At 43.3% G+C, this 27,446-nt stretch overlaps 1 protein-coding gene and 1 pseudogene across 10 annotated transcripts in view; both read left to right on the top strand.

The window, feature by feature from the left end:
* The window catches only part of KIAA1217 (KIAA1217 ortholog), a 636,400-nt gene that overhangs the window by 334,207 nt on the left and 274,747 nt on the right, over positions 1–27,446 (top strand). Inside the window, exon 1 of one of the 10 annotated variants that reach the window (XM_036228124.1) lies at positions 1,964–2,000. The exons of the other annotated variants lie outside the window; for them this stretch is intronic. The gene's annotated coding sequence lies outside the window, so the exon portion shown is untranslated. Of the gene's footprint in view, positions 1–1,963; positions 2,001–27,446 lie in introns of those variants that run through there. 10 annotated transcript variants of the gene reach the window in all.
* LOC118608736 lies at positions 19,599–19,714 on the top strand (annotated as a pseudogene).

Below are 27,446 nucleotides of genomic sequence, written 5' to 3'. Positions count from 1 at the left end.
CAAGATTGGACTGTAAAGCTGGCCTAGACTTTTTATTAAGGAAAAGTGACCATATGCCTGCAAGATCTAGCTGAGACGTCACTAAGAGGCAGGGAAAATGTGCCTGGCTGAGCGTGGTCAGAAGCAGAAACGGGAAAGGAAATAAATGAATTAAACCATTCTGCATTTTCAACACTGAGTTCAAATGATTCGCTCACTCAGTTACAGCAGTTGGGTAGACTTTCGGAAAGCGAGTTTCTCAAGCATTTGCTCACTCCTTGGGTGAGCTATTGCTGGCTTCTGTCAGAGGCCAAGGTGACAAGATGGTTTATAAAACCCATGATTCAAGACACACCCTTTGTACTGCAGACTCAGTTGCCCTTTCTTCTTCCTCCATGCTCTCTCCCCCTGAGAGAGAAAGAAAAGCTAATTTTGCGAAAATCAATTTCCTGCTGCTTCAAAGGATTTTTTTTTTCAGACCTTTGGGCAAATCGGTTTTCAACTTTCAAAGATACCTTTTACTAAAACCGAGTGGCTAGCTTGAGAGAAAAGCGCCGCTGTCCTTCCTTCCTTCCTTCCTTGGGAAGCAGATCTCCCGGGATGTCTGTGAGGCTGTCCCTGAATTGGGCGGCTGTCCCAGGAAGCCGGCAGCCGGTTTCCGGGCAGCTGGATTGAAATCCACGGTCAGCATCACCCAGGGCCAAAGAAACAGTTTGGTTCTTGAGGGTTGCAGGAGAAAGCTCTTTTTGAGAAGAAGAGATAGTTGAATAAGTTACAAGTTTAGTGTATAGCTTTGGGTTTTATGTAATCTATTTTTAAAAGGAAAATACATTTCTCGATGGTAAAAAAAAGAAAAAGAAAAAGAAAAAAGAAGACATAATTTTGAGGGCGGGCGGAAGGATATCTAATGATAGTAAACTGGTGAAACTCTGCCTCGTTGATCTCTGTTTTGTGGTGGCTCCGCTCCCAAGATCCCCTTTTATCTTCTCGATCAAAAGCACCAAATAACAACATGAGACCTATCAGAGATATTAGAAAGGTCATGTGTACATGTGCACGTACTGTGTGTGTGTTCCCTTCGATGCAACAAAACAGAAGATGAAGCACACCACTGCCCAGTTCGTTGTTCTTGTTCGAAATTTTGTTGGAATTTAAGGACCTCGTAGCATTTGTGAAGTCAATTGTTTATTCACAGCCAAAACTCAAGGCGTCTTTATCTTTCCTGCAGCTCTGTACAGGCTGCGCAAAATCTAGTCTGAGACAGAAAGGCCTTCTGACACTCGGGCCGTCGCAGGGCGGCAATCTTTTAAAGGACCAGGCCCTGTCACTTTCCAGAGCCCAAGGTTTTTTCCACCTTTGCCCAACATTGACAACTGGGAAGAACTCAGTGGCCTTTCATCACGTGATGATTCTCACGACAAGGCCCTTTCCCCGCTGAGCCTACTTCCCTCCCTCACATAAAACCAACATTTTCTAGTCATCATCTAGACAAGTATGGGAATTAGGTTTTATCTATCTCATTTGACGATTTCTGTCTGTCGTGAGAGGATGCTGGGCGTGCTGTGTTGAGAAGGAGTCTGAGTAAGATGCGGCCAAGTCCTGGAGCAGACAGTGGCGACATGTTTAGGAAGCATCTGTCTTCCCAGGTCCGGGCCCCATTTCTTTCTTTAAAATCTGACTTTTGTTCATTGATAGAACATCAGGATCCTGATTCTGACAGATTCTTCACGCTCAGACAGCTGCTGAAGTGGAACTCTGGGGTGTCTAGGGATGCATGACACCGGGACCCCCAAAATTAAAAGATTTGAATTAGTAGTAATAGCAATAAAAATGATGACCATCGATTGTTAGGTTTTGACTAGATGCTAGGTCATCTGTAGATGTAGGTATAGGTATAGGTACAGGTACGTAATTTCCAATCCTTAAAGCCTATTTATAAGGAAAGAATTGTTTTTTCAGATGAGGAAACAGAGGCTTGAAGAACGTGCGTAACCCGTCCAAGGACCCATGCAGGAGAGTTGGTAAGCTGGGATCCAGTCCCGAATTTGTCTGACTAGAGCATGGCTCCCTTCCAAAGAAAACTCTTAAGCAGAAGGTGAAATACTGCAGACCATTTCCTATGGATACTCTTGCGGAGGGGCATGGGGAGAGGGGGGGACATTCTCTCCTGTACGAATTCCCTGCGTTTTCTTTTTTAAGAGGAGCATGGCAGACTGAATAGCTGATTAGCAAAGAATGAGGTTCTTTTCTGTATGATAAAGCAAGGCTAGAAGAAAGAGCAGAAAGAGCAGACTCGCCCACCTATCAGGATTCCCTGCCATTCCCCCACAGCGGCGGAAGGGCTGCCCCTGTGCGGTGCAGTCACTGAAGCCAGTCTCGGCTCTCCTGGGCCACCAGCTGACATTATCAGCATTCACATGTGTCCGCCTCAAAGCACACCCTGTGTTGCAGAGAGCCTAGCCTCTCAATCCCTAGGGAAATTGTCTTTCTCGTTTTCAGCAGAGGAAAACCTCACAGTCTGTAGAGGCCATTTGTCATCTGGATCATCAAGCCACAACTTAAGGTGTGTTTAAGTCCGTTGTGTCCAACAGGCTTGCGCACAGTCCAGGGGCTGGAGGGGCTCATCCAGTGGCATAATTCATAAGAGTCCAGCCACCAGCGGGGCCTGGGGAAGCAGGTGGGAAGGCTAGTTGTCCTTTGGAGCCAGTGAACTCTTCAGAAGCATGGGATACAGCAACATTTCCGAAAGTCTTCCACGCTTAAAATTTTGTGCTGTATCCACTATTATCTTTATTTATCTCTAAATTACCAAGGGCATTAAAACTCAGAGCTTTGGGGCAAGAAGGCTCTCAGTAAATATGCCATTGTGCCTTATCACACTTGGCATAAAATTTGCAAGACCCCCATGGTTTGGTCCATACTGACTTTTCCTGACCATGTTCTACCCTCTTCCCTTTTTTCGATCTGTTCCTGTCTCTTCTAGAGACTTCCTTGGTTCTCTGCATATTTACCAAACATGCTTCGCCTGGGGTATTTGCTGTTCCTTCTACCTGGGACATTTTTCTTCTAGGTAGCTGCATGGCTCATGTGGGAACCTAGAGCATCAATATCACCTCATCAGAGACACAGTCTCTAATCACCATCGCCCAGCCTCACCCCACATCACACTGCCAGCATTCTCTACCCGTCATCTTGCTTTGTTTTTCTTCACTGCGTTTATCAGTCATTGTTCACTGTTGTCTACACCACCTAAAGGCTAGCTCCATGAGGACAGGAAATTTATTTTGTTCCCTACTGTATCTCAATGTCTTATAGTTATTCAGAATATCCAAAGAACTGCGATGAATCAGTGAATGAAATATAGATCTGGAAAAGACAGTGGTAGTCAATTAGTCAGCAAGTCGGTTGGATGTTACTGAGTATTGAGCCTGTCCTGGGCTCATGGTGCTAGGGTCAGGCATCCTAGGCCAACAGGACTCTTCTGAGGGAAAGGGTGCTTCTTTTAGATGGAATCAGTTTCGCATCTTGTTTCAGTCACCACCTTGTTTTGATGGCAGCCCCTACGTGGCACTTCTGGGCCTGAGCAATTTATGGGGAATGAAGTACCCTACAGTCATGAAATAGCAAAATCTAAAATCATTACATAACTATTTTGGAAGATAATTTTCTAATATTCTAAAAGTTTTAAGGGATTTTTTTCCCCCAGAAACAGGCAATATCTATTAGCAATAGTTGAATATATCATGCCAGTCCATTTCTCTACTAGCTATAGAAAATGTACAGATTTTTGTCCTAGTACAGAGACTGTTGGGTCTAATTATTTACACATACTCACGCTTTATACAAAACCTAAATTAAATTAAGAACACACAGTGCAATATATATATATGGCATATTGTTGAATGGTACACTTGAAACTTGTTTGGTTTCATTAACCAATGTCACCCTGATAATTTTAATAAAAAAAAGAATAACATTTTCCAGTGATAGTTTGTTTCCGTTCTAAATACAGCAGTGTCAAAAAGACTTTATTTCATGTTCAATATTTTGCAACATTTTCTGCTCTTTGCCTGGTGGCAAGTTGAGACTTCAGAACAGGAAAATAGAGTTGCTCCTGAAAGCAAGAGAGAAAGGTGGCAGTCCCAGGGGGGACTGGCCTTTGTGTTAGATGAATGAGTCCTTTTCAGATATCCCTGTTCTTTGGTGTTTAAAGGAAACAGAGAAGCTCTCCTATCTGTCCCCAAGTCCATTGTGTGAAATTTGCCTCGCTTGGGGACTCCATTATTATCCTGGCTGAGAAATGGAGAATCAGTGGGGTTTGCAGGAATGCACTGTCTGGAGATATTCCCAGGGGAGGCTCTTCTCCAGCAATCTTCCTCACACTGCAGTCTGGGGAGGGGCACTCAGTCAGCAAGTCCAAGTTCATGACAGAGAGAGGACAAAGGCGGCAGCGAATGGATCTAACGATCAAAAGGCCCTCAGTGCTTCGGACTTTTTGTTCATATCTCTACCACCTCCACCGCCTAGGTAACAAAATAATCGAAGGCGGCACTATCCATTTCTATTCTGAATTGACCAGAGTTGCGTAAATCTAAAAGATACTCTGTAAGCTTGAAGAAAAATTCACATGGACTGAAAGTTAGAAAAATAAAAAATAGTATGGGGTACAGCCGCAAGATATCCACTCTAGAACTACCTCGAGGGTAAAGAGGCTTCTTGTCCTGTGAGCGCTCTGGCTCTAACATCCTCTTGAAAGAAGGTTCTGGATGGGCCTGATTTTTTCAGGGTAGTATTCTGCCCAATAATGATTCATAAGAACACAAAAATTCCAATGTAGTTTTCTAAACATTCTTTTCTCTCAACTGATGTGCAAGTCTGGGACTCAAGGGAGAGGTAGGGGATCAAAAAAAGGAGACTAAGAAAGGGCCACTAGCAAGGAGAAGGAGGCCAAGAGAGTTGGTGTCCCAGAAACCAAGTGCAGAACATATTTCAGAAGGAAGGAGGTGATCGCTTGTCTCACATGCCATGAAAGGCCAGCTAAGACCAGGACTGACAGTTGATTATTGGCTTTGTCGAGGTGGGCTTGGTCATGCTGACCTTCACGAGAAGGGTTTCAAGGATGGGGGTACAGAGATGAAAGTCTGAGGAGAGATCATAAAGAGACCTACAGGCTCTTTCAGCGGAGGTTCTCCTATAGCCTCTGAAAGTAAATCAGAATTGTGAATTTGTGCAGAGTCTTGGTGTCTTTCCATATTCCGAATCATTTTTCTCAGAGGTATAGCTTTTAACATCTTGTAGAGGAGATATTTTTGTTGTCATTAAAACACACAAAATATGTAACTTTTTGACATGTCAGGAGTGAACATTATTATTGAAATTTTAGAAGTGGAGGAGTTAGATGAATGACTATGAGCATGCTATTTACATATATCACACAGTTCACTATGTGCTTAAACATGGGGTATCAGCTGGTGGGAGAAACCCTTAAATGGGCAATGCCCCCGCTACCCCCTGACCGCTCCCTGCACCTCCCCACCCTCACCTGGTTAGGGTCTGGCTGGCTCACCTTGCACAAGAAGGAGCTGGATTTTACAGTCCTCAGAGGTACTGGCCCGACTTGGTGCGCTGGTGGTAGAGTTTGCAGCTGAGTAGCTGCCCAGGTTACATGGTATCAGAGAGCAGAAGTGAAGACATATTCGAAGTAGAAGGTGGAGGTAACAATTAGACACTGAAGAGTGAAATCAAAAGGGGATCCAGAAGCCAGGGGAGCGAGGTGAGAAAAGGAAGGACTCGGTGCAAAGAGATTCCTGAGATGGGGGGGAGGGGAATGTACGAAGAAGGGTTTTTCTGAGCTCCTGACATCAGCCAGCTGGGCCCGTTTATAGGGATCCAAAGAGGACAGTCATCTATGATACAGTGGTCCCCCTTATCTGAGGGGGGATATATTCCAGGACCTCCAGTGGACACCTCAAACTGGAGGTCCTAACAAATCCTACATGTACTGTGTTTTTTCCTATATGTACCTTTTCACTTAAAGAAAGCACTTTACAGCTTCTCTTTGGCATGTCCGAACTGCTCGCCTCACTACCTTGCGCTTTGGAGCCGTTATTAAGTAAAATAGTGGTTCCTTGAACACAAGCTCTGTGATTTTGCAACTAGGTCTGGTAACAGGTAGGAAGCGTTTACGGTGTGAACACGCTGGACAGAGGGACGAGTCACGTCCAGGGCCAGAGGGAGCTGGACGGCACGAGCTTTCATCACGCTACTCAGTACAGCTCACAATTTAAAACTTATGAATTGTTTATTTCTGGAATTTCCTATTCAACATTTTTGGACCGCAGTTGACTGCAGGTAACTGAAACTGGAAAGGAAACCACAGGTAAGGGAGTCTACTGTAACAGTACTGTGAGGAAGGGCTCACTCATGCCTATAGGGTTATCTCATAAGATGAGATTTGTGCTATCTGGAACTGTTGTGAGTTGTATTATGTACCCCCCAAAACATGTCAAAGTTGTAACCCGCATCCATACCTGTGACCGTGACCCCGTTTGGAAATTGGGTCTTCGTAGATGTAACCGGGTTAACATGTGGTCATACTGGGATACAGTGGGGCCTAATCCACCACGACTGGTGTCCTTTTAATAAGAGTAAAGCTTGGACATATACAAACACAGAGGGAAGACGGCCATAAGGTGAGGCAGAGGTTGGAATTACGTGCCACAAGCAAGACAGGCCTGGGCTGCAGCTGGAAGAGGCCAGAAAGAATCCTCAGAGGCCTTGGAGCGAGCCAGGCAACGACTTGATTTCAGACATCTAGCCTCGAAAACTGTGAAAAACTAAATTTACCCTATTTAAAGCCACCCAGTTTGTGGCGCTTTGTTAGGACAGTTATAGAAAACTAGCATAGGAACAATGGACATTTTGCCCTGTGACATATGTCAATCTGGATAATAAAGGTATTCTACTACTTGACAAATGTCTGAAGAGATGATATTTAAAAAAAAATCTTAACTCAGAAGAAAAAATGCCCCAAAACCAAATCGATGCCTGTATTTATTTTTTCCCCAAGTAATTAGACAAATTTAAGGAGGTGGTGGAGGCTAGCTTCACTTGATTTTCAGTGAATACCGTTGATGAGTCAGGACCATTACATCCTTCAGAAAATGATCTGTAAAAAGCAAAATCTGAGTGTTGTGTTTACTAAAGTGATGCCATATGTTGGTTGATTAACAAGTTGTCAGAATATTAGAAGTTCTTGGCTGATTGCAAGAAAGAGCATCTGTTTGCTGAATCTTTTATCTAATGTGTGTACAGATATCACCAGGTTTGGCACTTTTCCTAAATATCGCATATAAATTCCTGCAGTATTTAGTCTTCGGAGAGTAACACTGATGTAGTGCTGGCTTTAAGATGTTTACTCTCAGGAAAGCAAATGAAGTGAGGCCACGGAGATGAAGTATACAGAGAAGAGTACTATGTGTCATTCAGAGTTATTTTACCATTTATACCTCACATCATCTACGACTAATATTTATTTGAATGTCACTTGCATAGTAATTTAAGAAAAAACACTAAATCTTCTTGGGAACTATTTATTGCTTTACCTATTGATAGAATTTAATAATGCCTTCTATTTATAAGGTGACTTACAGTTTACAAATGTTTTCACGTTGGATTCTCACAACCCTGCAAAGAAATTGTATACCCATTTCACAGGTGAAGAATCTGCAATCGAGTTGAGGTAAATTCTTCTGGCTTGGGAGTGGTGGCACCCAGGACGTAACGCTTCATCACTATACCACCTGCAAATTCCAGACGTAGAAATTCAGGAGCTGACTGTGGGTACTATGACAGGATCTATTCAGGGTGAAATTCTAGAATTTTCCTTTTTATCTTTTTACAATCCCTTTTTGATTCATATATTGGATTGTGCCAGCCTAATTTCAGAAAGTAGATTCTGTTGGAGAAGAAAAGCTTTTTCTCTACCTCCTTAGGTTCGGTATATGGGGATCCGCAAAACAGATTAATAGGAGGAACGGAATACAAATTTTATTAATATTTTACATGCATGGGAGTTCTCAGAAAAGAAGTCAAACTCAAAGAAGTGGTTAGACTCAGGGCTCATATACCATTTAACAAAGGCTTCCCTTTGGGCTTCAAGGGATGATTAATTGTTGGGAAGTAAATAGAAATTATATGGAGGAAACTCATGAAAGATAAGGGTTATTTTAGTAAGGTGTGTTTGTGCAGACTCATCTTGGTGCTGATTCTGTCTCCTGTGATAAGAATTGCTCTCCTCTTCCTGGGATGAAAGTCGGGAACACCTTCACAAAGGGAAACGTATGCCCTGCTTTTCAATAGACGGGGGGAAGGCAGAGAGTTCTCCTGTGTCTGCTGTTTCTTAATTGCTTGCAGCTCAAAAGATCCTCATGCCAAAGTGGCATATTCTGCAGTGGCATTTCCTGATCCCCTTCAATTCCTTTCCACCACTCATCAAAGCTGACATGAAATAAGTAAGGCGGAAAAAAGGCACTCTTCTTGTATTAACTGAGTTCAAAGTTAGACTTATATTTCAGTTGTTCCATTTCCTTTGAAATTTCTCAGCACTCATGGTCTTGGAACTAAGTGCTTCCGTGACATGACGTACATGTCGCCTTTTTCTTTAGCCTCGTTTTTTTGTCCTACATTTTTATAACACACAGAAGGCTCCATTATGAAGAAGTCTTTTAATGCTACAGGGAAATGGGGCATATTATGAAAAAGAGAGTAATTTTTTTTAAATATTCCAAATTTTATTTCTTTATTTAAATTTCAAGTCAGGCGTTACTTTAGGGAGATATTTTTCCTGTTGTCCTTCCTGTTTTGTTTTGTTTTGTTTTTTTCCATTATATAAATTCTATTCCTTTGTATAATGTAGGGATAGAAAACAAACTTTTTTCCTAACCAATTAAGTTCAGTGACTAGGGTCTATGACTTAAACTGACAAAGGATTAACATAAGAAAGGTCGTATTTCCCATGCACACAAGGCACGTCACATAAAAGAATCGAAAACTCCCAAAAGTGGTTAGGCCTGGAAGCTTATATACCATTTTAACAAAATGTAATAAATTGTGGATGACAAGACAAAGGAAAAAAGAAGTTTGGGCTTCTAGGGGGTATTAATTGTGGGAAAGTAAATACATTAGGGAACTACTGGAAGATAAGGATTTAGTTAAGTTTGTTCTGCAGACTCATATTCAGTGGTAAAAGTCATCTCTTCTTCCTGGTATGGGGGCGGGGCACTCTCACAAAGGGACATTTAGGCCCCGATGTTAGGCAGAAACGGGGAGAGCAGAGAGATCCTTCTGCTTCTACTCATTCTCAAATGCCTTCGGCTCAAAATAATCCTATGTCAAACTGGCATATTTTGAGGTAGCAAATTCTGATCCCCTTCGTTAACTTCAAGGGCATCTACAGTCAGGCACTATTTCTAGTCATATCCTCAACCACTCAATTTCTGAAACTTCTTTTCAGTAAAGTGCTTCCCTTACTGCCTTAAACCTCCCTTCCCCTGAACTCATGCTCCTACTTGTCTATCTGTGTACAACACTATTCCTTCTGTCTTTTTTCTTTCCAACGTTACTCATCCTTTAGCAAAAACTCAAATTTATTTTCCTATTTTGATGTCTCCTGGGACCTCTAGCCTCATCAGATGGGTTCTTCTAACCATTTCGGGCTATCCATATTGAGGAATTAATTGGACAATCTATCATTTAGTCCTTCAGATTTTCAGTGGTGGTCCGAACAGTTACATAAATCTTCTGTTGTTATTTAACTTCTCATATTTTGCTCCCTTTTGTCTCTTTAGCCTCAATTCTGCTTCTCTTCCTTGCTCTCTATATCCTGGAGTATTGCTTTCCAAAGTGTGAGCCAAGGACGATCTGCATCAAAATCCCCCAGAGTTCTAGTCAAAAAGATAGATTCCTAAAACTAATTATGGATCTGCTAAATTGGCATCCAGATGATTCTTCTTTGCAGTAAAGTTTGCATTGAAATTATGGATCTCTACAGCACATGTCATTCATTAATTTATTCACTCAACAACTTTATGAGTCTAAATTAGGTGTTAGGTACGTGGGATACAGCAGTGAGTGAGGCAGACATGGTCCCTGTTATCTTGAAATTTCTGAACAAGTTTGGGAAATGACAATAAACAAGGACTTAAAAATATTATGTGAGTTACAAAGGAGATGTAAAGAGCTATGGGAACATCTAAGAAGGAGACCTAATCTAGCAAGGGCAGGTGTCAGGAGCTGGAACCTGAAGGAAGAGTAGGACTTAGCTGGGTGAAGGGGGAGAGGCAGGGGAGGAAAGGCAGAAGGAACAGCAGGTATAAAACTTTGAGGCGGATAAGAGCATGGCCTCTTCTTTGGAAAGACAGGGGGCAAGGTCAACACGACTTGTGCCCTCAGGCAGAAGAGAGAGTGATGAGGGGCAGCTAGAGACTTAGCAAATAGCCAGATCATGCAGGTCCATGAAGCCAGGCCAAGGAGTTTGGAATTTATCCTAAGGGCAGCTGTAAGCCATCAAAGTGGAACAGCATGATCAGTTTTGACTCTCAGATCATTTCAGCTCTAGAATGGAGCAAGAACAAGTAATAACAAATGTTGGAGAGGATGCGGAGGAAAAGGAACCCTCATACACTGCTGGTGGGACTGCAAATTGGTACAGCCTCTATGGAAAACAGTATGAAGGTTCCTAAAAAAACTAAGAATTGATCTACCATATGATCCAGCAATCCTTGTACTGGGAATTTGCCCTAAAGAGTTGAAAATTCATATCCCAAAAGATATTTGCACACTGATGTTCACAGCAGCGTTATTCAAGGTGGCCAGGACATGGAAGCAACTGAAGTGTCCTACGATAGACAACTGGCTAAAGAAGCTGTGGTACATATATATACAATGGAATATTACTCAACCATAAGAAGAGATGAAATACTGCCATTTGCAACAACATGGATGGACCTCATGATAATCATGCTAAGCGAAATAAGACAGACAGAAAAAGTGGAAAACCACATGATATCACTCATATGTGGGATATAAACCGAAAAAGCAACAAATGAACAGAGACTCATGGACATGGACGATAGACTAGTGGTTACCAGAAGGTGGAGGGGAGGGGTGAGGTCAGTGGGGTACAAGGGGTCAAATATGTGGTGACAGAATGGAATAAGAGTGTACCTGGACACACTAACTTGGATGCTTGTGCAATTGTCCAGGAGAGAGAATATGATGGTTTTGTCCAGGATGGTAGGATGGATTCAAATGGCATTTAGGAGATAGATTAGGTGGGATTTAGTTATTGCATATCGGGGGAGAGAAAGGAAAGTGTTAAGGGTGTCTTTCATTTTTGTTTTGATAATGACACTGGAGTGATGTAACGCCGAGAAAGGACCAGGCTATGAGGGCAAAGTCGCAAGTTCAGTTCCAGGTGCACAGATTTTGAAGTCCCTATGAAACATTCAGGTGGAACCCGTCATGTGCTTTTCATATTTCCCATGGAAGAGGTGGAATTTAGGTGGGCTTTGAGAGAATTGTGGTATTTAGATGCGCACCGATAGGGATCCAATTAGAAGACCGCAAATATGTTCATCCATCAATGGGGATACACTTTCTTTGTGTATTGTTCCTTACATGACAATTTGGTGATCAGCTGAGTTCTCAATTCTTATTTTTTTAATCCAGCTTCAAAAGTGACTCTTTTTACTCCAAGGAGATTATAATGGCTTTGGTGATTTGTTTTAATTTTGCTTTGTTTAGGAAGTGGGTTGGATCAATAGGACTCTGTGTGTGTATTTGTTTGTTTCTTTGGCCAGGAGGGCAGGAGGCTTAGTGGAGGTGTGCTATGTTCTTTAAAGTTAATCTGTAAACACAACCTATAATGCTTTTTTTCCCTTCCAGTGCCAATGACCTTTTTCAATTATTTTATTTTATTTTTTATTTTTAGATAATATTTTTTAATTTTTCAATTATAGTTGGCACACAATATTATATTAGTTTCAAGTGTACAGCATAGTGATGAAACATCTATGTAACTCATGAACTGATCACCCCAATAAATCTAGTACCCCTCTGACACTGTACATAGTTTTTACAATATTCCTGACTATATTCCTTAAATTATAAACCTATATTTTTCTTAATATAGATTATTAGCCAGTTATGGATGAGCTCAGAAATATACTGAAAGACATGAGAGAATTTCCATGGAGAAAACAAATAAAATCAAGAACTATGTCATTTCGTACCAACATTGTAGAGCTGCTGGTGAAAAATCATGTCCAGTGAGAAATTTTAGGGGACAATTTGCAAGGGCGACTTGGTCTTTGATGAAAGTGCACCCTAGTAATGCAATAGTTCACATTTAATATTACTTCAAATATAGCCCAATTTCCAAGAAAGAGCACAAAATAGAAAGCTGTGGATTCTCTTTCTGGTTTTTCTTCCCCTTTTTCTGTTCATCATCTGCTTCTCATTCATCTTCACAAAAGAGGGCAATGATAAAAGAAGCAACGGAGCTAAATTGCTCTGAGTCTTAAAATAATTGCCACCGAATCATTATTCTCTTAGTTTTACAAATTACAAAAAAGGCTTTAGGACTAAGCACAAATAATAGGATGTAAAAATAGGCCATTGGGTGGTCCTACGTTCCAGTTCGAGAAACCTCTCCACACAACTGAGCAATGCTCAGCTCGCTTCTACTTGGTTATTCTTGGTGGCAGGGAACTCCCTCTCTATTTCAGGAAACAACCAATTTTTTTTTTTTTTTTTTTTTTTTTTTTGCTAAATCCAACTAGACAGACTATCTTTCCTATAATGAATTCAGATGAGCCCATTCACTGACACTGGTTCTGCGCCTCCCAGGACCACAGAATATATCTATTCTATATTCCATGTGATAGCCTTTCAAATTTGTTCAGACAACTGCCATGTCTCCTCAAGCCTTCTCTGCAAACTAAATATCTTCAGTTCCCTGAAATACATTTCTTATAGGATACGGTTGCTACATTCCTCACCATCTTTATAAAATTGTATCTCCTTTGAGACCTCTCAAATGCCAGTCACCCCCTTCTGAGTGACACCCACACTGACCAGGGCCACATACAGCGCGGGATAGCTGCCTCTTAGTTGTCCTTGGGCTTCTGTTTAATGACAAACAGTTTAGTTTTAAACAGAGGACAAGGAGTGGAGACGGAGGGAAGTGGAGGGTGTGTGTTGTTTTTAGAACTCTGAGACATTCTAAGGCAGGTGGAATATTTACGTTTGGCTTATAATAGTGTTTTTTCATTTGTGAGACTTGAAATGTGCTGAATCCCAGTGGGATTACTGAGTAATAAATGGGAGGGGTTTTAAATTCCACCGGAATAAAATGGGAAAATACTTCCCGTTTTCATTGTTTATGTAGCAGTTGTACCTTAATCTGTTTTCAGTAACAGCTGTTCTAACAGCTGTTCGTTTTAGATGATACTGGGTTTTGTTTTTTGTTTTAGTATACCTAGCAAATTCTTTTCATGAGATGTTTATGAAAGCCTAGATGTTTTTTCCAATGCAAATAGGCTTCCATTTCTATGGCCCCTTCAGTCTGTCACCCACACTGACTAAGCACCTTTCAAGGGCACCACCCTCCGCTCCATGCTGTGGAGGGTTTTACGTGACACTGACGCCCCTTTGTCACCGCAAGAAACTCAATGCATGGGCCTCTGTCGAGGGCAGGCTTTCAGCTAATGGGGAACAAAGCAGGACTAATGGAAACAGGAAAGTTGACCCCATAACTGGGAGTATTAGACTCAAAACCAGGAGCAGAATAAGATTTCGCTTTTTCTTTTTATCCTCACTCCTGGGTTTTGAGCCCTAGCCCCATTGGTAATCATTAAAACAAGAAGAGAACTGCAGACATGCTGGTAAATCCTGTTCTTGGTTGGTGCAGAGGCGAAGACTATATTATTTAGGAAAAAAAAATCTCTCTCATTACATATAGTATATAATATAGATATGAATAACATTGGTAAAACAGGTGTTTCTGTATGTAAAAAGAGAAAGAGATTCAATGCTGAAATAATATTTTTCAAATCAATGACCTAAAAGCTTGACTGGAAATGGGAGAAGAGACCCTCAGGAAGAAGCTCCTCTTCCAGTTTCTGTTCCCCATTTATCTACAACCTAAAGGGGGAACTTCTTTGCTTGAGAGCGAAATCTTGGGGTCACCATTCACCCAACTGTCACTGTTGTAAAAGTCTTCACACTTTCACTGTGTACCCCGTAAACCCACAGGTAACATTCCAATATCTGAGCAATATTCATGTTCTAAGAAGATAGGCCATGCGTTAATGCTGCAGCATAAGGAATTCCAGTTGAAGTCAGTTCTAAGGGCACAACTCACTTTCACAGTTTGGTTAGTAAAAAAGCTTTATAACAATATTTTCCAAGACTTTCTCTTTAGCATGCTCTTTGCAAGTTCTCTTCCTTTGTTGTAACTATCTGTTATTTTACTATTTGCAATTTATTTTAATAAGTAACATGTACACGAGATTTTAAAAATCAGTGTACTAAGTTATACTTCTTTACCTGATTTACCAGCTTTAAGGTGAGGCCTTGGGATCTTCCATTTGAGAAATTAGGAAACCAACACACTCTATTTTCTATTCTCTCTTACCTTCTACTTCTCGGTACTTGTTAGCAATATTATTATTGTTAAATGGACATTATTCATAAAATACAAGTTCTGAAATTGTAATTCCTGCAGTTGTCTCAGTTTTAGTATTAAATGGGCTCTGTCCTCAAGGCCGCCATTTTGCTCTACCTTTTCAAATCCTCTCATGGATGACTGGGGTTTGGTCTTCTAATATTTTTTCAGAAAGGCTCACAGAAAGTATTTTCCTGAGTTTTTAAAATTGAAAGTCCTTTGCCTTTATGCTCGAATGACAACATTGCATGTAAAATTCTTGAGTCACGTTTGACATCTCTGAAGTCTTCATACCATTACCCACTGCCTTTCAGAGTTGACTTTTTTCTTCCTGTTTTTTTTTTCAGTTTTCCTTTTTTTTTTCCTTAGTCTATATTTCAATCTGTAGATTCAACTTTTTTATTCAGAAAAACTTCTTGAATTATCTTTTGATATAATTACGGCTTTTTCTCTTACTTGGTCTTCTCCAGAGAAACCTATTATGTAGAAGTTAGATCTTCTTTGTTCTCATCACCTATAAGTTTTGATCTAATTGCCTTTAATTCTTTTTATCCTCATTTCATTTTGCTTGGTTTCCTCAACTCTGCACTCTGAGCTTGAGCTTCCAGCCCTGCCCATCTTCTCCTCTTCCAACGTTGCCTCCTTTCTAAGACAGCTTTATTTACATGCCCCTGACACTTTCCTCACACCCTGATCTGCCAGCCCAGCCAGTGTCTTTAAAATTTGTTTATAACCAACCAACTTCTGAAAACCTGATTCCATCTTCCACTCAGTTCTTCCAAACCTGAGCTTCCTCCCTTGTCGCAACATGAGGAGCTCACTAAGCCCCTTTCTCTCATTCTTATCTCTATTATATTTGTTCACATATCTTCTGTAGCTGACTGAGCTAACCATAATTAAGCTTCTCATAGTTTCGTCCTCTTCCCTGCCTCCTGGGCCATCTACTTCCTTTCTCAGTTTGGAAGGTTTAGCTTCTAAAAAAATATCACTGTCTGTACATATCTATCTCCCTTCACTAATTAATAGATTCTGTGCTTTCAACCATTTCTACACAGTTATGAAGTAACTCCTATCAGCAGAGAAGAGAGAACAAGTACCCTTGGGAATTCAAGTGTATAACCCTGAGGTGGTTGACTTCATGCATGTAATTTCTTTGAAGCCAGCATTTATCTTAAAAGTAAGGCAATATTTGTATTCAGTTTCATAATATCTGTTTGTTTTAAATGTTTGAAGTGTTTTAAATTACTTAGCTATTCAATTACTTAATTCCCCTGTCTCACCTCCAATCTTTGAGTAAAACCGAAGCCTCAAAGAGATAAGCTGTAATAATAATGATGAGGTTTCAAGTACTTTCTAGCATGTCACTGGAGATCCATAGGTGTATAAATAAATCATGTGTTAAAAAGGGCCCCTCATTTGCATCTTTGGATCTCTGGCCTCTGGCACAGTAGCAGGTGCATATTTGGGATTCGGTAATTGTTTGCGGAATTGACTGGAATTGAAGTCGAAAGATTTCTTGGCTACATTCAATAGGCTGCTGCCTATTATAGCTTTTTCATGGTACATTCTAACTAAAATGTAATTGTTCTTTGCACTGGAGGTAGGGTCTAAAAGAATCAACTGTAATGCAAGTTTATACTGTGACATCATGAGACACCTATTGAAATAGGTGTCTGTTAGTCACCCCTTCCAGCCTCAATGAGACCAGACACTTATCTTGAGCCCCAACAAGAGAGCAGAGCAGACCTTTTGGGAGCGTGGGCTCTGCAATCAAACTGCCTGGTTGTGAACCCTGGGGTCACCCCTGGCATTTGTGTGTCTGTGGGCTTGTGATTTGAGCTGTCAAGTCCTCATTTCCTCATCGGTAATGTGGGGATGACGATAGTATCTACCTCATCAGGTTGTTGAGAGGTATAAATGATACCAGCCATGAAAATGTTCAATATGAATCCTGAGAAAAAGTATACGCTCATTAAATGACAGTAAATGACAACTGTTCTTACTAATAAATAGTAGACTGAAGGGGTAGAGATGAGCTCAAATCATTTTGTTTCAAAAGACTGAAAATGTGACCCAGACACTAGGGAGAGCTCCAGGCAATCATTTATTGCCTTGGTGTAAAACTCCATTATTCCCACAATGAATATAAGTAAAAATGTTTTCCATTCCCACCCCCTCTTCTCTACACATATGAATATACACTCTTATCTGGGAATAGTAAAATAGTTCATACAGGATAGTTTCACCTACATGTCTTGAACTGCAGTAACTCCTTTTTATTTCTAAAACCTGAACCTGCCTGAGCAGCTTGGTGTGCATGGGAGCTGAACCACCTACTCAAGGTAGAAAGATAAGCAGCCTCAGATTCCCAGTGAGCTTTAGAATTTGACTTTAGGGCTTCCCCATAGCAGGTATGCCTAGTTGACAAACATAAGGAGCTCAGAAGTTTCTCTTACCCACAGATTCCCCCATATGTCCTGGGAGAGCCCAGCGCTATCTAGGATTTCCAGAATTAGAACGAGCCACTGAGGATGTCATGTGTAAGGGTAGGCAGGCTGCTGACTAGTTATTTTCTTAACATCTTCTTATCCTTTGGCATCTACTCCAGGAAACGCCAGCCAGAACTCTCCAATTAGCTACCATATGGGTAGAATCTATAAGAAAACGATGTATAATCTGTACCAGTTAAGTGCTCTGGAGAATTGATTTCCTGGAGATAAAAGGATAACGAGGATGTAGGGTTGTCATGCTGTCCTCCGAAAACATTATCAGGCAACCTCGCACCACAGAGTCTGTGTTTTTCATAGCAGTTTTATCCTGTTAATGTGTTTTCAAGACCTGCATTTTTACCCAATTGATTTGGTCAAGAGTAAGAAGCATTTAACAAGCAGGATAAGAAAGTTCTCCATTCAGGAGAAGTAGTTATGGTTTTGAAATTCCTGCGAAAGAAATGCAGATGAAACTCTAAGACCGAGGCAATGAAATAATCACCGTGACCTAACTTTCCAAAGCCATCCCCACAGGGTTGAGCTTTTCATGCGACCCTTGTCCATGGCCCAGGCTTCTAAGAGAAGCGCATGTGAGACAGAGAGGCTAGGGGGCCATGTTCAGGTCCTCCAGCCAGAGCTAACGGTCACACCAGATGAGGGCTAGCACCATCCCTAATGGCCTGGAGAAAAACAAGGGCCCAAGGAATTCATTCTATATTCTGTACCAGAAGTAGCATGAACAATGGATAGGGCAGTGCTTACAGCAAGACCTTGGGACGCTTACAGGATGATGACTGAAAAACTCTGGCTTCCAGACTCCCTCAGGGAAGTCTTTACTTGTCTCGAAGAAATCTTATAGCTCTGGTTTTATGGGAATCTTGTGGACTTCTCTGGAGAGAATGTTCGCTGTGAAGTAGTAGACATCTGATACAACATTTTATGTCAGGGTCCAATTTAAATAGCTCCTTGGCAGTATTTCTTCGTGATCCAAACGCTCAGTCCTGTGTAGACAGGAGTAGGACTGACGAGTTATAAATACAGCATCAGAGACTTCATCTCCTCCAGGATCAGCTCACAAAATACACGTCTTCCTTTAGCTATAGGGGAGAATTCTCCAAATCGTTGCTCTCTAATGCGAACAAAGATAATGTTTTAAATTGTCTCTCCTTGAGGAAATAAGAGAGCTGCTAGATGCGTTAATCCAGATAGCTCGGTCTGTGTCAACAATAGATGAGAAAAGTGTTCGATTCTTAACATTTGAGGTGTTAGAGCAGATCTCAGCTCTCAGCAAGGGTATTTGTTTTGTTTTCTCTCTCTTCGGCATTTTCTTGACAAAAAGAATAGTCATGTACATGTACTTCGGTTTGTTGATTTAAAGAGAATTTAAAATAACTTGGATAGAAAAGAATGAGAAGATAATACTGCAAAAGAAATCCAAGCAGAGGCAGAATAGACTGAAGGGACTTTCTAGGCTTTACAGCCCAAAAGTGAGTTGGAATTCCAGCTCCTCCTCTTTGTAACAGTGTGAACTTTGTCCAGCTAATGAATGTCTTGTTTCCTCATTTGCAAAATAATAATAATAGTGATGACGATGACGATGATGATGATGATGATGATAGCAACACCGTCTTCCTAGGGTTGTACCAAGAATTAAATATGAAAGGAAATGTAAAGAATTTAGAACAATGACTAAACTGTATACTAGGAGACGGTTTGCGGTTTAAGAAGGCCTCATATATAATACTACTTTCCCTACCTAAGTTCTGAGCAAATTAGAGGTAAACAAAAGAGTAAGAAAGAAGAAGACTGAAATATCAGCCTGTTTACTGATAAGGTCAATGTTAAAATATAGCTTAGGGTTAGGGCAACAGTGGGCTGCACCTCACCTTTCTCAGCAGCTTTAGACACGTGTAGACCACTACAAGCCTCCCCTCTCAACACTGGGGTCGGGGGGGGGGGAAGAGAGAGAGAGAGAGAGACCGTCCTCATGAGCGAGCATGCGCATGCACAAACGAACCATTGATTGATTGATTGATTTGTACTGGGCATGCCCTGTTTCCCTCTTGAAAGTGTACGGGGTGGGGCAGAGTGTTGGGGGGAAACTTACTTCTGGAAAATCAAAGGAAGAAGAGCCTTCCTGCCAAAGTGATCATTCTTTGTGAGCCACGACAATTAAACTGTGGACAGTCCATGCTGAGCTCACATGTTATGTAGTTTGCCTAGGGCACAGGAAACCTGCGAAGGATGCTTCTGAAGGAATGGCAGGAAAAGTGCTATGTATTTTACTGTTCGTTTTTGTTAAAAAGCACCTCCTGGATGTGGTTCCACAGTGTAGCGGTTAGCACGTCTGCTTTACACACAGAAGGTCCTGGGTTCGCACCCCAGTGGAGCTACAGTCCATGGTCTATGGCCATGCCAACCTGAACAAGCCCGAAGTCTGATCTCAGAAGCTAAGCAGGGTTGGGCCTGGTTAGTACTTGGATGGGAGACCACCTAGGAAGATCAGGTGCTGAAGGCATAAATAATAATAAATAATATAAAAAATATAAATAAATAAATAAATAAATAAATATATAGCAAGCAAGCACCTCCAAGGAGACTACAAGTAACTAGCCAACACTTCTAAGCTTGCCTGCCAATCCCGGCCTTTAATTTCACTCTCTGCTCAACTCCCAAACCAGGTGCCTGGAGCGCTCACTTGGTCCTTAGTCCCGGCAACCCATACTGATTTTCTGTCCCTCGTCTTTCTCTCCAGCCATCTTATCCCTCCACGCTCCGCTCCGCAGTATTGTGGGCTTCACACCACTTTCCCAGATTTTATGACACATTCCGCTCCATGCCGTAGGCAGAGGGCAACACCGGTGTGTTTCGGGGAGATAAGTGCTGAAGGGGGGGCCGACCCACAGGTCTTTCTGGATTACACCCCCTCCACTTCACCAAAGAGTGCTTCTACTCAAAAATGGCCAAATTTGCTAATTCAATTCAATTCGGCAAACACTTAACAAAAACTAGACGTCAAGGAGAATGAGGTAGGCCCCCTCCTCCCTGCTGGGTCCCCCTAGGTGGGCTAAGTTGCCAGACAGCCCTCCCCTGGGGCTCTCTTTCCAGACTGGGTAAGTGCTCCCACCTCCTGCTCCTCAGGACAAGGGAAGCTTAAGAGTCCCCTTTGGATTTGGACTGCAGCCTCCACTATGGCATGTCCTGAACCCCACCTCCCCTGTGGAAACTCTGGTCCCTCTATCAAGCTCCTCCCAGGGCCCAGTGCAGGATGCCATCCCCGTTTACCCTGGACCTTGCCTGAATGCATTAGGCAGATGGCCCAGGAGCATTTGTCTATGTTTAAAATGAAGCTCCGGTCATTCCTGGATGGTGGTTGTGAGCCTGTGAGCTGCCCAGTCCATGGCACTGGCCACTCAAGCTTTTTTGCAGGAGATGCCGTGCACCCGCTCTGTCCTGAATGCCCTCTGGGTGTCCACGGTTGGAATGGAGGGGTAAGGGTTTTATTCTAGGGCATCCATTTTCAGAAAAGAGGTTAAAAACAGAGGGTAGGCTGGGGTTCGAGGGTAGCAGAGCCAAGAGAGTAATGTGTGAAAATGCTCCTGGGAAAAACAGTATTGTCAGAAGATCCAATGACAGTAAATCATCAAATGAATATTATTTTTCATGGAGTGGGTAAATAAGTAGGAAAGGGAGAGAGGGGTCTAAGAGATACAATGTGCCAGAAAAGGAATGAAGGGAGACTTTCTTTTACAAAGAACTAGAGTTTTTCTGACTCTATTATTTTAAAAGTATGTATCCGTGTTGCGATTCTGCCGGGAGCTAGTCTCTGCGCCAGACGTAAAGGACGTGAAGATGAGCAAGAAACATGATCTAGTCCCCGCTCTATAGGGGCTGGAAATTCAGTGTGGTTGTTTCCAGCCTTGTCTCTGCTCCCATATAGAGGACCCCGTAGAATGACCCCTTCTCCCAGGTGATCCAAATCTGTCTCGTCTCTTCTGAGAATCACCTGCTCTACTGCACATGCACACTTACCTGGAACACTAGGTAGGCGTGATAGATGCTACACCACACAGGTACACATGGCCCCGCAGGCCCTGAAGAGGAAGCAGGAAATAATGTTCAAGCCGGACTTTGAATAACGAGTGTGCTACAGGTGGGAGGAGGAAGGGCATTTCAGAAGGGGGCGGTGGCATGAACAAAGGCAGAGACGTGGAGGTCGCCTGGAGCATCCTGGAAGAACGAGTGTCCTCATGCCCATGCGGGAAAGGCTGCTGGATTTAGCAAATAAAAATAACAAAAGTTCCCCCCAAATCGGGGCAGACTTATATTTTAAAAAAATTATTCGTTTATCTATAACGCGAATTTTACTGGGCTTCCTGTATTTTGCCTGGCGCTCCTACCTGACTCGGAGTGCCTCTAGGCACACCTGGCCACTCTAAGGAGCATTTCTGGCCTCAGCTTCTGGTCAGTTGCATAGGAGTAAGCTCAATGCAGAGGCCTCACAGAGTCCTGTTTGGTCGATCTTGGGAAACTTCCGTGATTGCTTGCTATTTCTATTTTAAAATGATTATTAGCTAACGAGGAAAGCCTTAGTAAAGTGGATATTTCAGATCGCTTGGGTGGTGAACCTGCACTACTTGTACAGAGCTCTGGGGGCTCTCAGCAGAAAGAAATGCTGAGGACGCTACCCCACCCTGCCAGGGAGAACGCTGGCGTCCACAAGCAGGCTTTTGACTCTCTCGCCCTCTAGTGGCCAAATGCCTGCACAAAGATTTGTGTTCCTGGTTAGTCTCATTTCTTTGGGGTCCTCCGCTGCTCTAACTCTTCAGGAAGTGAGGTCGTGAAGAAGGACGCAGGAAGGTGCAGGTGCTGGCAGGTCCTAAGCCCCAAAGCCAGTCTGAGAGGGGCTTGGAGCCAGGAAAGAGGTGCAGAACGCTGGGCGGCTGCCCTGTTGCCTCTTGCTTCTGCACGATGCTTCTGGGCAAGGCTTCAGACTCTGGGGATTGAATCTGCCCAGGGTTGCCTTTTCTTTCATCCGTTTATCCGACAAATATTTCCAGAATGTCTATGATGGGCTAGATACTGTGCTGGGCGCTGGGTGCTGGGCATCACATCTGACACATTTTATTATGATTTGGAATTAAACCCAAAAGTTCGCACCGAGTTCTAGAGATTGCACCCGAGGCAAATTGAATAGACAGCTAAGCCCAGGAATTTTAAAATTGTGAAAGGGTCTCCCTGATTAATACATGTTTAGTTGAACTTTAATTTTTCTGCCACGTCCTTTGTTTATAACTCATACATTCAGCATCTTTCTGACAAACAGTCATTAGACTTCTTGACAATCATTTATAATTTGGCACACAGTAATCAATCAAATTTCACATAACACAAAACTAATGCTATGCGATGTGCCTAGAGCTATTCCTAACTTTATGGAAAAAGAGTCTTGCAAAATGTTAATTTTTTTTTCTTTTGCCTAAAACATGCAATGCAGTGTTAACTAGCATTGAAAGAATGTCCCAACGAAATTCTATTAGAGCAACAAAGTTGTTTTGGAACTAGTTGGGTCTATGTGTAGTTGTACTGAAACCTAGGTGAGATGTATAAAACCTAGGTGAGATGTTGATATGTCACCTGAGCTTGCTCAGCTGTACGGGGTCATAGTCCCAATTTCTGCTACCTCAAGTTCAATGAACCCCTACACCGTGTCAGTTTTACTTCCTAATTATTTTTTAACTCCACATGGTTTTTTGAAAAATACCTTACTACCTCCTAGGTTCAGATTCTGACATCTTTGTTCCTCTTGAACTATTGTAATGGACACTTTAGTGTTGTGCCTTTTCCTGCTTCTGTCAAATCTGTTCTCCACACAGATTTATCTGAAACGGAAATCCGATCATGCCCTGGCTTTTTTGCCCTGCACATGGCTCCACCGTGCTTACAGGGTAAAGGTCAAGCTCTTTGTGCATTGAATTCATGGGACTACCACCTGTCCAGCCATATTTGCCATCACTCCATCACCCTTCCCAACACATCCCTGCTAGGATCTTGAGAGTGTTCCGAATCGGTTTGTGAACCTGCTAAATGAAGGTCCAGACATATAAATCTATTTTTGTGCTATGTTGCCTGTTAGCCTTCTCCTTTGTAAAACCAGGTAGTCCTGAGGCAACCGAATCCCATTCTAAATAAGTTATGAATCTATTGGCTGTGCGTTTTAGAGCCGCGTTATCAGTGAGTTTATCAGATTCCAGAGGCTTCCTGACCTTTCCACCCCCACTCTGCGGCTGTGTGGAATTCCCTGGCTCATTCTCTTTGTGTCCAGAGCTGTGTCCACTGGATTTTGACATCGACATAGAGTAGAAATGCTTTGGTTTCAAAAGCCTTTTCTTTTCTTCCTTTGTTTTGGCACGGGGGGAGGCAGGTTACTGATGGGGTGAGAGTCGGGCTCCCCAGTCTTTCTAACTGGGAAAGTACGATCTTCCTCAGCAGACACTTCCTACATTGACTAAATTTCTATGTATTCTAACCTTTCCAACCAGTCTTGCGAACCTAACACCACTGGGCACGCCTCATCCAAATCTATTTTGATATTTCTATTATGCTTGGATTACTGAGGTCACCGCATTTATTTTCATTCTCAGCACTGCAAACACTGAAGAAAAGTGCCCAAGTAAATTCCCTGCGAAGAAGAGGGAACAGCTACCACGTCACTAGGTAGGAGTGAAGTGACGAGTATTAAGAGATCTTGCTCATCTGTCCAGCAATTTACCTTTCGTATGAGACCCAGAAGCTTGAGTCATATGTCTGGATTGCTCAGGGATCATGACCCACATGAGAATGATAAAGGTCGGTGTATCGTGTTATGACCAAGATTGATAGAACTGTCCACCGCATTCTATGTATTCACTTCCCACACTTACATGGCACTTCCAATGAGCCAGGTACTGTTATCTTTTTATCTTCACAGTAACCCTGTGAGGTAGGTACTATTATTATTTCCAGTTTACAGGAAGAAAAAAATAGCTTGCCCAAGTTTGCACCACAGGCGAGTGAATGATGGAGCCAAGACTCAGGCGGGGATTCAGAGCCAGTGTTCTCTCCACGCTGAAACGCCTACAGAAATATTAGCAGCGTGAGGTGGCTACGACCAGGTGGTCCCTTACCTTAGAGCTCTGTGTGCACTCTGCTCAGCCTCTGTGCCAAGACGAGGCCTCTCGAAACGAGTCTGGAACCTCGTATGTGTAGTCCGCACTCACGCTGTTGGAAGAATATGGAGAGTAAAGCGCAGGTCCGCTCTACCGCCTTCCCTTAGGACAGCCGGGGCGGGAAGAGTCCCCGGCACGCATCATGTGACCTCACTAACACGAACAAGGGTTGCCTGGCAAAGCAGTCACAAGAGAACTGGATTACCATGTTATCGCTGTGAGGGTTGGGCCTAAAACCTCCATTTTACAGAGGAGAAACCCCAGGGCTCAGAGAGGTTAAATAACCACTCGTCCAGGATCACACAGCTCAAGAGTGAGTGTGGGGTTGCTTCTGAGTAAACTGAGGACTTGAACAAAACAGTGCTTTGTGAATTCCCAGTTTCCTGCCTCCATTTTGTTATCGCTGGAGTTTTCATTCACTGGGCCACATTCGTTGTTTATTTTTTCTTCTTATTGGATACATAGACGCTGGTGTGATCATCTACACACTTTCCGTAGACTAGGGACTCAAACTTGCGTGTAATGGATGAGCTTTAAATTAGGAGAACAGTTAAACCAGGTGGGCAGGTTGCAGGACATTTGCTCTTGTGAAGGAATGTGGAGGAGGCGGGGAGGGGTAACGGGGGAACGCAGTCCAAGCCTCCTCGCTGTAGGTTTATCACGGCTTCTAACTAATTGCCTGGCTACTCTTCCCTCCCCCCCCCCACCGCCCCCCCCCCACTCCCCACATTCAATTCAGTCTCCACTGCACCAACAAAATCACTTTCTAAAGCACAGATTTGGCCTATTCATTCCCCGTTGCCTACCGGATACAATTTAAATTCCTCATTTGAAATGCTAGAATCCTAGACATTGGTCTTTATTTATTTTATCAACTTTCTGCCAATCCCTGCTCCTACCATTAATTTTTTTTAAACGTCTTTACTTTCTGTTACCATTTGCCACCATTCCCACCCCTCACAGTAAACTCTACTTGAAAGTTCTGACTTTCACAGGTTGTGACTGGTTTAGATGACAAGGAAGAGGCCTACCCATGGGTTGGGGTCTGATTTATATGAGGAAGCAGGAAGAATAGGAAATGTCCTCTCCAGGCCTTTTGAGCAGTTGGACATGGTTCTTTGACATTTAGGGTACAGCAGTATCTACGTCAAGATGACAGCAACTCTGAAAAACCAACATGGACCTGTCCTTGTCCCTCACCCAGCTGTTCCCATGCCTGCTTGCTTCTTTCTCTACCTTCCGCGTGCTCTCTCCCATTTGCTCACATGCTCTCCTGTTCATTCTCTCTCTCTCTCTCTCTCTCTCTCTCTCTCTCTCTCTCTCTCTCTCTCTCTCTCACTCTCACTCTGCCTCGTGGCTTTTGCTTGCTAACGTCTCTCTTTTGTGGCTCTCAGCTTTTGGCCACCATACTGCCTGCATTTGTGTTGACTAACTGAAGCCAGTGTTCCCGGGACTTTCCTGGTTTTAGCAGTGACATTTTTGCATCCTGGGAACACCCGAAGTCCTGAGCATACTGGGACCGTTGGTCGCCCCTACCTGCTTCCCTTTCCCATACATCTCATATGTGAATTCAGTAAGAAAGAAGGGGGGAGATCTGACTAGGTCTCTCATCCCCTCCCCAGCCCAGAGCTCTTCAGCTCTGCCGCCTTCCAGCTGATCCCTGCTGCCCAGGACAAGGGCCAGCTTGGGGGCGGCGCAGAAGGGGCTTGCGAGCAGGCAAGCCCGGAAACCTTATCAATTCCTCTCTGGTTCTCTGTGTCACTTTGTACACCAGTTTGTCACTTACCAAGGGCCTGGGGTTCTCATGCACATCGGGTGGATGTATATGCGGGGGAACAGGTAGAAACTTGTTGTCATGGCATCCTTTGCCCTTCTATGAATTCAGTCATGTTACAGCGATTAGACTCTTTAATGTGGTACACCCTGGCCCACCTCTCAGTAAATTTTATCTCCCTCAACCTCGTCCAGTCAAGAAATTGTTAAGTTTGCAAAAGGGGGTACTTAAAGCCAAATGGCATAATCTGGGAAATGATTAATTTTAAGCTCTAGTCACACGTGGGGGCAAACACAAAATTCTCTGCGGCCGAAAGTAGGAGAAGCCGAGCCGCGGACTAGCTGGTCCACGCAGGGGGTCTTCTTCTACGCCCCCGATTTCAGCACCTCGCCCACCTCCTTGGCTCCAGAAACCAAGTCCTTCATTAGAAAGACTGTTTTTCCCCTCTGCGAGGCACGCAAGTTCTCCCCTCTCTTTAAATTCCGTGGTCTGAGAGAGGAAAATGAACTCACTGCAAAAATACTTAAGCTATGAAGCACATAATTGGTTTTCAAGAATTGACTATAAAACTAGAAGGTGCGCGAGCGAGAGGGGTACGCTGGAGAGAGGAGGTTCCGGGCGCGACAGTGCGGCTGCAGCGCCCAGCGCCCTCGGACCCCCCGCGTCCTCCGAGCCCCGCGCCCTCGCAGCGCGCACAGCCGGGCGCTCGTGCAGCGGGGTGACCGCGGCCTGCCCCGTGCGGGCTCCGGGGCTCTGCGCACACCTGTCGCCTTCCAGGGGGTGAGACGGAAGGCGGCGCATTTTGCACTGACCCTTCCAGTCTCTGCTGTGTGTCTCTCTTAAAAATTAAGTTTGTGGCTGTTATTCACTAAGGCTAAAAGATGAAAAGTGACAAAACTAGACGCGTTATTGAAACAAAGTCTGTTTTAAGTCGTTTGTTTGTTTTTTAGCAGAGAAGCTTATAGAGGCATGAGTCCAGTTTCAAACGAGTTTCTCCCGCCCTGGTAAGGAAGGGGAAGAATTTTGAGTTCTAGGGGTGCGGGCGGAGGACAGCAACGGCTCAGGGGAAGGAGCAATAAGGAAAGTGCGCCCCCTTCAGGACCCCACGGGACAGAGCATGGATCTCTTTCTGCTGGATGCAGGTCACCTCCAGGGCTGGCTCTCAGAGACAGCAAACCCCACCCCTGTGTAGCACCCTGCCACCCCACCCCAGGCCAGGCCTGCGCCCTGGCTCACCTTACGGGCTCTTCCCGCGCATCTGACCATGC

This window comes from Rousettus aegyptiacus, unplaced genomic scaffold, assembly GCF_014176215.1.
Source record: "Rousettus aegyptiacus isolate mRouAeg1 unplaced genomic scaffold, mRouAeg1.p scaffold_m13_p_10, whole genome shotgun sequence".
Lineage (NCBI taxonomy): Eukaryota > Metazoa > Chordata > Mammalia > Chiroptera > Pteropodidae > Rousettus > Rousettus aegyptiacus.
This window is presented reverse-complemented; position numbering and strand designations above follow the sequence as displayed.